This window comes from Pagrus major, chromosome 21, assembly GCF_040436345.1.
Source record: "Pagrus major chromosome 21, Pma_NU_1.0".
Taxonomy (NCBI): domain Eukaryota; kingdom Metazoa; phylum Chordata; class Actinopteri; order Spariformes; family Sparidae; genus Pagrus; species Pagrus major.
The window spans coordinates 31,082,038-31,093,312 of record NC_133235.1 but is presented as its reverse complement, the minus strand read 5'-3'; the positions used below and the strand labels follow the sequence as shown (position 1 = coordinate 31,093,312).

The 11,275-nt window shown below is 41.3% G+C and overlaps 1 long non-coding RNA gene across 1 annotated transcript; it reads left to right on the top strand.

Moving 5' to 3' along the window:
• Positions 1–283: 283 nt before the first annotated feature.
• On the top strand, positions 284–1,369 carry LOC141017119 (uncharacterized). The gene is made up of 2 exons (XR_012180624.1): positions 284–554; positions 1,119–1,369. It is a non-coding gene; the product is annotated as an uncharacterized lncRNA (long non-coding RNA).
• The last annotated feature ends 9,906 nt before the right edge of the window (positions 1,370–11,275 follow it).

The following is an 11,275-nucleotide window of genomic DNA, read 5'->3' as shown; positions in this document are numbered from 1 at the left end:
CTTTAAACTCAAATAGATTTGTTTTTAAAATATTTTCTTTCTAATTTAGGTTTTCTCTTCAAATCTGATGAACCCAAGTAAGAGTGGAAATAGTGGCAAGAGTGTTGCCATGGTAACATGGGCAAAATTCAGGTGAATGTTCAGTGAGAGTAGTTTGATTTTTAAATTAGGGCTGCAACAACTAATCGATAAAATCGATAATAATCGATTATTAAATTCGTTGGCAACGAATTTGATTATCGATTCGTTGGGTAGCGATTAACTTGGCCCGCAGAGCCGTTTGTTTTGCAGATCAGTTGCTGCGTCGCAGCCTGGTCGCAGCCTGTCACTGGCTTAAAAAAAACACACATGGCGGAGGGGGAGAAAACCGCAAGACCGAAGTCATCAAAAGTGTGGGAGCACTTCACTTTGACAAAAACGAAAAAAAGTGTTAGCTGCAAATTATGCAGAATGAACCTGGCTTGGCATGGGAGCACAACCGTAATGCGAGAGCATTTAAAAAGGAAACATGTCGGTGCCATGGATGACGCCGCCGGGGAAGGGAGCTCGGCTGGGTAAGTTAGCTAATGTTACTACAAAATCTTCATCTTGATTTTCATTAAACAAAAGATTAGACTCATGTGCGTAGCGGTGAGGAAACGTTCATATCACAGCAGGTAGTTCGTTTCGTTTATCTAACTGTAATAGCCGCTGTTTGCTCGACAAGATTACCCGGCTAACGTAACGCAATACAAGGCTAACGTTAGCGGCTAAGTTATGCTTGTCAAGCTGGATGGCAAGCAAACAGTGGGTATTAACGTTAGATAAACGAAACGATCTACTTGCTGTGAAACGAACGTTTAGCTGGCCCGCTAAGCTTTCAGTCTGTTCTCATATAATTCTGCATTTAGTCCTGACTCCTGTCCCTTATTTATTGTGCGTGCGTGTGTGTGTGTGCGCGCGCGCGCGCGTGTGTGCGTGCGTGCGTGTTGTCAAAAGTCTAGTCTGTACTTGCCCTTTGGGTTACTGGCCTTTACATAAGCAATAATAATTAACTAAAACAACAAGGCCTGTATTAAATTTTATGTAAATTAATAATTGTGCTTTTATGCATACTCATACAGTCTTTCTAATTTCAGACAAAAACAACTCACCATGAGTGGCTTCGTGGTGGGGAATAATGCACCATGCACACCACTGCAAGCAGCTGTTTTGACGTCAAGCAACGTAAAATACCTCTTTTTTGTGCACTTTAATTAAAAAAAAAAAAAAAGCCTACCGGTATATCTTTGCACACGTACAGCATACATTTGTATGTTTTTTGTTTTAGTCCATGGCTATTTGAGAAAGAAATAAATGATGCCAGCGATGTGCTGGATCAAACTGAGAACCAACTCGTTCTCGTTCTTCTCTTCCCTATAATGTAAATAAAATTAGTGCATTTTTTAAAAATCCGATTAATCAATTAATCGAAGAAATAATCGACAGATTAATCGATTATCAAAATAATCGTTAGTTGCAGCCCTATTTTAAATCATTTCATCATCAGTGAAAACACTCCAGACTGTATCATCACATCCTGCTGAAGTTCAACAGTGTGTGACTCCCTCTAGTGGATGTTGTGGAGTATTGTGTTGTCTTTGCTCCAAAGGTTTTTGTACAGAGTTTTGGTGTTTCCTGTCACTGTGGGCTGCAGAGCACAGTAGTACACAGCAGAGTCTGTCACTGCAGCAGAGGAGATCTGCAGATGCATTCTGGTTTTACCATCAGTCACTTTGAAAGACAGTCTAGAGACTGGATCAGATATTGGTGTTCCTGTTCCAGAGTGAGAAATAAGAAACTCTGGTGGTTTTCCTGGATATTGTCGATACCAGAAGACATAATCAGCACCACCTTGTTTGGAGTATGTGTAGGACAGAGTAACAGTGCTGTCTTCTACACTGGACTCTTCATTCTTGGCTGGACTGAGTTCTTCACAGCTGACACCTAAAGGAAGAGAAATCTGTTTTATATTTTGGGAAAAAAAACCTCAATAGACATGAACTGCCTTCAGAAAAGATGAGAATTTAACTTGACAGAATGAAGCATAATGTAACATACCTGTTATAATAGTGAGAAACATCAGAGACAGCCCATAATAGTCCAGTGACAGCATGTTGAATAAAGGTAATGTTTCTGGTTTGTGTATTGAACTCTGCTGAATATGGAAGTTCCTCTCTCTTCTATAGTTCAGTAACAGCTCAGCTCCTCCCTGAATCTCTCCGTCTCCTCTTAGATCTGTATCTTCTCTCCTCTCTGTTACTCTTCCTCCTGGTTAACAGACTGAAGGCAGCAGTTTCTAACAGAGTTTTTTAGGTGATTCCTTTGTAACAGGAGTTAGAGAGAGGTTGCTGTGATGATTTAAAGGATAGATCATCTTTTCATAGTTTGCAAACACAGGATCATCTTAAGTGAAGTATTCATCACTGTACAACTTCAGTCAGCTGATAACTAAAGACAAGCTCACTACAGAGTGTTATACCCTCAGTGAGTATGTACAGTAGGCCCAACATAAACTGGCTCCTAATCATAATGATCACACCTGGTTTACAGAGTCTAAGGAGCAACTCAAAGGATCTCAGTTCAACTCACTCAATCATAGAAATGTCTGTAAAACCAGCACTTCAATAAATCAGCTGCCATAATGGAAACAATAATCACATATTTTCAGAAAAAAATGTAAAATTATTCTGTGTAAAAATAATCTCATTTGAGTCCTTTCAGTAGGAGGAGACTCACATGTCAAACTATCTTCATTTCTGAAGCTCTTCACCACAACTGTGTCTCATCAGTGAAAACACTCCAGACTGTATCATCACATCCTGCTGAAGTTCAACAGTGTGTGACTCCCTCTAGTGGATGTTGTGGAGTATTGTGTTGTCTTTGCTCCAAAGGTTTTTGTACAGAGTTTTGGTGTTTCCTGTCACTGTGGGCCTCACAGCACAGTAGTACACAGCAGAGTCTGTCACTGCAGCAGAGGAGATCTGCAGATGCATTCTGGTTTTATCCTCAGTCACATTGAAAGACAGTCTAGAGACTGGATCAGATATTGGTGTTCCTGTTCCAGAGTGAGAAATAAGGAACTCTGGTGGTTTTCCTGGATATTGTTGATACCAGAAGAAATAATCAGCACCACCTTGTTTGGAGTATGTGTAGGACAGAGTAACAGTGCTGTCTTCTAAACTGGACTCTTCATTCTTGGCTGGACTGAGTTCTTCACAGCTGACACCTAAAGGAAGAAAAATCTGTTTTATATTATGAAACAAAACTCTCAAGTATTTTTCAAACAGTGGAATGAAACTTTTTCATGCTGCATAATGTAACATACCTGTTATAACAGTGAGAAACATCAGAGACAGCCCATAATAGTCCAGTGACAGCATGTTGAATAAAGGTAATGTTTCTGGTTTGTGTATTGAACTCTGCTGAATATGGAAGTTCCTCTCTCTTCTATTGTTCAGTAACAGCTCAGCTCCTCCCTGAATCTCTCCGTCTCCTCTTAGATCTGTATCTTCTCTCCTCTCTGTTACTCTTCCTCTACCTTCAACTCTGAAATGACGCTGATGCTGCAGTCACCATCATATAAATCATGTTTCTCTCATGTTGGATACAAACCAGTGTTTTTGTGTTGTTGTTCAGTCAAACATGTGAAACATGCTGGAATTAATTAATCCCACTTCTTTTGAAAATGGAGGCTTCTTTATGAAAAATCCAAGCCGTGAAACATGAATTTCTCTCTCCAGACTGTTTTCTGTTCAGTCTCTACAAACATGATTTCTGTTCAGTCTCTACAAACATGATTTCTTTGAGTGTCAGCAGGGAGAGCTGAATATCAAGCAGCTCTTCTTCAGTTTAAACAGACTGAGTCTCTGAATACTGACTTTACGTCAGCTCTAGTTTCTGCTCATACTCCAATAACACACAATGTCTCTTAGTTTAACCGAAGTTCTTCTGTCCACTGGGGAATGTCTTTAATCCTGTGGGAAATCAAGTTATTAAATATTAGATCAACAATGATGTGTTACTGATGAACACAGTCAACATACAGAGAAACACATCATGTGTCAGTTAAAGTAATCAGTGATCATTATATCTCCCTATTTGTCTTCTGGACCAAACTGTCAGGTAGTGCAATGATCTCACAGATATGACTCATCAGCTCCACTCTTTTGTGTTTGTGAGTTTGTGAGTCCAAAGATGGTAGACGTCATAGTAACATCCAGCTGAAGTTCAACAGTGTGTGACTCCCTCTAGTGGATGTTGTGGAGTATTGTGTTGTCTTTGCTCCAAAGGTTTTTGTACAGAGTTTTGGTGTTTCCTGTCACTGTGGGCTGCAGAGCACAGTAGTACACAGCAGAGTCTGTCACTGCAGCAGAGATGATGTTCAGATCTACACGTTTGTCTGCTTTGTTGATGTGAGCTGAGAAATCAGAGTGAGTTGGATGAATGAATCCTCCCTCTGTGATGTAGAGCAGGAACTCTGGTCTGGATCTCTGGTACTGTCTGTACCACTGGATATTGTTGATAGCAACCTGAGCCTCATATTTACAGGTCAGGTTGATGTTTCTTCCCTCTTCAACATGTTCTTCACTTCTTTCTGGCTTTATGCTGTTCATGGAAGCCAGCGCTGCAAAATGAGTGTTATTCATGTTAGTTAGTCTGTAACATTCTGACATCAAGAGACTCAACAGACCTTCTTTCATTTTCATCATTTTGAGATGTTTTCAATAAACCTAATGTCCTTTTCTATCGTGGATATTGTTACCGTCCACAGATACAGCTGTAGTTATTAAAGGAGACCAAATATGTGGTTCAGACAGCAGGTTGAATGAGACTTTGATCTCTGTTCCAACACTTACCTATGAAGTGAGAGAAAAGTATAAAGAGGCAGAGCGACATGTCTTTGGAGTTGTTCAAGTCAGACAGACGGCAGATGTCAGCCCTTCTCCTCAACATCAAGCTGATTGTGCTTTGAGTTCTGCTCCGGAGACAGAAATCATCTCATTGGTTCAGTTGAAGGTCAGTGGGTGGAGCCAAAGAAAAGCCTTTTCAGAGCTTCTCTGCCTTCCAAAGTTCAGTTGAGCCAGTGAGGTGATTTGTGAATCCAGCTGTGCCTCAGAGAAATGTTGACTGAATGTCCAGTTTCAGTCCTTCACACCACTGTGAGACCGAGGCAGGTGACAGCAGAAGGAAGCTTTGATCACCTCAACATTTAGTCTTTACTCTGGAAACATGGAGGCTGTTTCATGGATCCTTTAATTACAGTGGAGAAATACTAATATTAATATTTTATTTTAACAATGGTCAGAAGCCGTCACGTCTTAATGTCTTGTGTTTGTTAAAGCGTTGGATGACTTGTGGTCGATGATTTTGAGTCCTTTCAGTCAGCGCTGTGACAGATTTCAGTCTGGTGTTCTCAGACAGATGATGTCTGTTCCTGCTGTTCATTCAGTCTCTGGTCCAGAGTTCTTGTTGTTTCAGGATACAGTGTTCCCTACAGTTAGGCCTGTCACAATAATCAATAAATCAATTAATCGTACGATAAATTAAAATGAGCTCGATAATTTTGCCGGCCTCGATAATTTCCATTTGCATGCTTGTTTGTTTTCCTCGTGTCAGTCACCATCCCCATTCACACTGCCGTTTGCATGCGGGGTTCCTGCGCCAATTCTCCGCATCCGCCTTTGTGTGAAAGTTTCAGATGTGGCGAGGGGTGAAATTTCGCTGCGCCTCCGGAGGTATCAGAGGCGCAGTATTGGCGAACTGAGCTGACGGCGCGGAGCGAGGGTGTGTCGATCTGATGGTGTTGGTGTCTGATAACTGTACAGATCCTTCACTCAACAAAATAAAGATAAATGTCCCACAAAGCAACGTTACAGGACCAAACAACAGGAACGTAGTAACTGGTCGTGTCTTTGGCAACTTATGTGAGGAAAAAAATACCGCAGTTATTCGTGGAGAAGTGTCTGTCAGCCTGTCGGTCTGACCGACACTTCGTCACATTTCTGGCCGAAAAACAGCGTCTGTCCCCGGCAAAAAACTTTAACTCACCAAGTGTTTGTCGCGGTGAAAAAAATCACTGCGACGGTCAGTTACTGTTGTCATGGTGACGGTCAGCCCTCCCGACCAAGACTTAGTGAACTTCATGAACCCCGCGAGTGAAATAGTCAGACAGCGTCCAGTTTACTGATGGCGATTATGTAATTATGTAAATTATAGAAAAACGTAACTTTGTCACTTTCCAGGATGTTTGGTGGGTCAGGATCTCAATCACAACACATTATAACAGCATCCATATAATTATAAACAGACAGCATGTACATGTTTAGATTAACGGGGAAACACCTTGAAAAAAAAACACATACGTCATCATCATCACGTGTACCGTCACGCCTCCACATCACTACAGACAATGGTGCTAACATTGTTGCTGCAGTAAGGAACCGTGGCTGGCCATGGCTCAATTGCTTTGGCCACAGCCTCCATCTTTATTTATTTTGGATATTTAAAATGTCTTCTTCACATTCCAATATTAAATATTCCTTAGAAATAAAGGTTTATTGATCTTTGAAAGGGTGTACTTGCATTATTTTGCCATTATCATTATATTAGTTGAAAAATGGTCTCAAAGCGACAATATTATCGTTTATCGCAATAATTTCTAGGACAATTTATCGTCCAGCAAAATTTGTTATCGTGACAGGCCTACCTACAGTAGTTGACTGTGATGTTTTAAAAGACTTTGGATGACCCTGAGCCGTGATATTTGGTCAGAGCTCCGGACATACTGCTCCTGAAGTTGGAGAATGAACTCCCATGCTTTGCTTCAGGCCTCTTGTTTGATGATAGAAAAAAAACTGAAGAATTGCTGCTAGTCATTTCTGACTGATCATTAACCAGTCACAGCTCTGAGATATTATATTAATCTATGATGCTTTATAGATGATACTTGTTAGGGTTATCAATCATCAATATTTCAGAGCTGCCATGGTAACCCTGGTGAAATGTGATTTGATGTTCAGAGTGAATCAGTTGTCAGCGGTTTAAAATCTAAAGCTTTACATCTCCATCCTGTCTGAGAGTAAAGTGATCCCAGACTGTATCATCACATCCTGCTGAAGTTCAACAGTGTGTGACTCCCTCTAGTGGATGTTGTGGAGTATTGTGTTGTCTTTGCTCCAAAGGTTTTTGTACAGAGTTTTGGTGTTTCCTGTCACTGTGGGCTGCAGAGCACAGTAGTACACAGCAGAGTCTGTTGCTTCAGCAGAGGAGATCTGCAGATGGACTTGATTTCTCTCCTCGTTCAGTTCAGCAGTCAGTCGAGGGTGTGGAGGTGTTGCTCTCACCACTGAAGGCTCTTTTGCATCAGTGATCAGGAGAAGGAACTGAGGAGCTGATCCAGGATCCTGTCGATACCACTGGAGATTTCTAGCTTTAACTGAATAGTTACAGGACAGAGTAACACTACGGCCCTCTGATGAAAACACTTCAGCTCTGCTGGCAGTAATATCATCTTCCAAGGTGTTACCTAGTGAGGGAAACAACATGTTATATTTAGAGTTCAGTTCAAATCAGAAATCCATCACTTGAATCACACATTGAGAAAATCATCCGTACCTACGAGAGTTGAAAAGATTAAAACTGCAGTGAGTTTTTCCATGTTGACAGAGGTGAAATGCTGTAATTGAATGTTCAGTGTGAATAAGTTTAGTGAGTTGTGTTTGGTCTGATGTTCACAGCTGGAATCAAACAGTTCTCTGTCATGAAGCTCCTCTGCAGTTAGTAGGAGGAGACTCACATGTCAAACTATCTTCATTTCTGAAGCTCTTCATCACAACTGTGTCTCATCGTGAAAACACTCCAGACTGTATCATCACATCCTGCTGAAGTTCAACAGTGTGTGACTCCCTCTAGTGGATGTTGTGGAGTATTGTGTTGTCTTTGCTCCAAAGGTTTTTGTACAGAGTTTTGGTGTTTCCTGTCACTGTGGGCCTCACAGCACAGTAGTACACAGCAGAGTCTGTCACTGCAGCAGAGGAGATCTGCAGATGCATTCTGGTTTCACCATCACTCACATTGAAAGACAGTCTGGAGACTGGATCAGATATTGGTGTTCCTGTTCCAGAGTGAGAAATAAGGAACTCTGGTGGTTTTCCTGGATATTGTCGATACCAGAAGAAATAATCAGTACCAGTTGCTTTTCTGGAGTATGTGTAGGACAGAGTAACAGTGCTGTCTTCTAAACTGGACTCTTCATTGTTGGCTGGACTGAGTTCTTCACAGCTGACACCTAAAGGAAGAGAAATCTGTTTTATATTATGAAACAAAACTCTCAAGTATTTTTCAAACAGTGGAATGAAACTTTTTCATGCTGCATAATGTAACATACCTGTTATAACAGTGAGAAACATCAGAGACAGCCCATAATAGTCCAGTGACAGCATGTTGAATAAAGGAAATGTTTCTGGTTTGTGTATTGAACTCTGCTGAATATGGAAGTTCCTCTCTCTTCTATAGTTCAGTAACAGCTCAGCTCCTCCCTGAATCTCTCCGTCTCCTCTTAGATCTGTATCTTCTCTCCTCTCTGTTACTCTTCCTCTACCTTCAACTCTGAAATGACGCTGATGCTGCAGTCACCATCATATAAATCATGTTTCTCTCATGTTGGATACAAACCAGTGTTTTTGTGTTGTTGTTCAGTCAAACATGTGAAACATGCTGGAATTAATTGATCCCACTTATTTTGAAAATGGAGGCTTCTTTATGAAAAATCCAAGCTGTGAAACATGAATTTCTCTCTCTAGACTCTTTTCTGTTCAGTCTCTACAAACATGATTTCTGTTCAGTCTCTACAAACATGATTTCTGTTCAGTCTCTACAAACATGATTTCTTTGAGTGTCAGCAGGGAGAGCTGAATATCAAGCAGCTCTTCTTCAGTTTAAACAGACTGAGTCTCTGAATACTGACTTTACAGCTCTAGTTTCTGCTCATACTCCCATAACACACAATGTCTCTTAGGCCTGGACTACACGAATACGATATATTCGTAAACGCACATTTTTCTGTCCAATTGGGCCTCTCAACCACACGAACACGGCAATTTCACCCACATAAACGGAGATATTTTTAAACGGATAAAAAAGTGGAGAAATAAAAAAATGTCCGATTGAGTGGATCCGCGTAGCGATGTTAAACGGAACTGGTGTTGACGCGATGACGTCAAGCACCTAGCAACAAGCCGTTCACACAGGTGCATTGAAGAGAAACGGTTGTCAACAACAATGGCCGACATGTACCGGCTATCTATGTGTGCTTTGCACTTTTAGGTCTCATCTCAGCTCTACACATGAACGTAACGTTGTTGCATCAACTGCACTCCACCGGTACGCAAAGGCGTCTGCTGCGCCCAATGTTACTGGATAGCCCCGGGCATCCACGGTTTAAAATCTGCCAGAAACGCCGGTTTTGGGTCAGACCGGGTCGGACCAGGAAATGGTGGGACAATTTCGTGGCAGGGGGTGTGGTTGATGAGGAGTGAGAAATTAAACGTTCGCACGTCCAGATCATCACTTGTTTCTTCGCCATAACTTCTTACCCGAACTGCCGCCGTTTGACTGCTTCTTCTGGACCGTTTGACTGCGCATGCTCATAACGTTCTTCTTCTGTGGTACTTTACATTTTGCTAATTGCCACCTATCGGCCAGGCATGGCATTGCAGGCTTCAGAGGCGATCGTTTTCAGTTTTGCCTCGTATGGACAGAGATATTTCTGTGGTGTGGACAGAGTTTTTTTTTTAAAACAAGGACGAAAATATCTGCTTAAAAAAATAACCATATATGTGTAGTCCAGGCCTTAGTTTAACAGAAGTTCTTCTGTCCACTGGGGAATGTCTTTAATCCTGTGGGAAATAAAGTTATTAAATATTAGATCAACAATGATGTGTTACTGATGAACACAGTCAACATTCAGAGAAACACATCATGTGTCAGTTAAAGTAATCAGTGATCATTATATCTTCCTATTTGTCTTCTGGACCAAACTGTCAGGTAGTGCAATGATCTCACAGATATGACTCATCAGCTCCACTCTTTTGTGTTTGTGAGTTTGTGAGTCCAAAGATGGTAGACGTCATAGTAACATCCAGCTGAAGTTCAACAGTGTGTGACTCCCTCTAGTGGATGTTGTGGAGTATTGTGTTGTCTTTGCTCCAAAGGTTTTTGTACAGAGTTTTGGTGTTTCCTGTCACTGTGGGCCTCAGAGCACAGTAGTACACAGCAGAGTCAGACAGCTGAAGCTTCTGGATCTTCAGAGGGACAGACTTGTTGATGATTGTAGCATTAAACCTGTCTTTCTTAAAGTCAGCAGTATTTTCTACTGTTTGTGAGAAACATTTCAGCATGTACTTTGGGAAGTCGTTTACTTCTTGTTTGTACCAGAACAAATAGGGAAATGCGCTACTGGTCTCAAATGTGCAGTCAAGTGTAACTGTGTCTCCTTCAGCAGCAATGACATCTCCTGTTGGCTGGATCACTCTGTCTGCTCCTTTACACTCTGAGGAAGAAGAGAACATGCAGAGGAAGAGATGAATCAATAAAGATGATTGATTAAAGGAGAACAATCAGTAGGTTTAAAGAGTTACCTAGCCAGAGCATCAGACACACAGACATGTAGAATAGCTGTGATTTTTACTGACTGCTGTCTGATGTCACATTAAAATATATGAGTTATGTCGAGATTCAAACAAAAATGATCTGATCTGATTTTCTGCATCATGACAATGAACATCACTCACAGCTCAGTTAAGTGTTATAAAACAGTTTTAAAAGTCAACTTGTTGTGTTTTGTGTCTCACCAACGAACAGAGCAGCAAGAATAATCCACAGCCAATGTTCCATCTCTACAACAAGGTTTAACTGAGCAGGAGGAACTAGCTGATGTTCAACATTCAGTGTGAGAGTTGTTCTCTTCACAGCAGCAGTTATTATTGACACAATGGTTGAACACAGTGCAGAAGTAGTGCACCGCCTACTTGATAATGTCGCCCTCTGGTGGAGGTAAAAAGTTCAGTACAACAGTGTGGAAAAAAGGCTTCCAGCAGCTTGTCAGTGTGTCAGCTTGTGTTTTTGTACAGAGACTGTGGGTTTGCTGTCACTGTGGGCCTCACAGCACAGTAGTACACAGCAGAGTCTGTCACTGCAGCAGAGGAGATCTGCAGATACACACCACGTTTGTCTTCAGACAGTTTAGTCGACAACT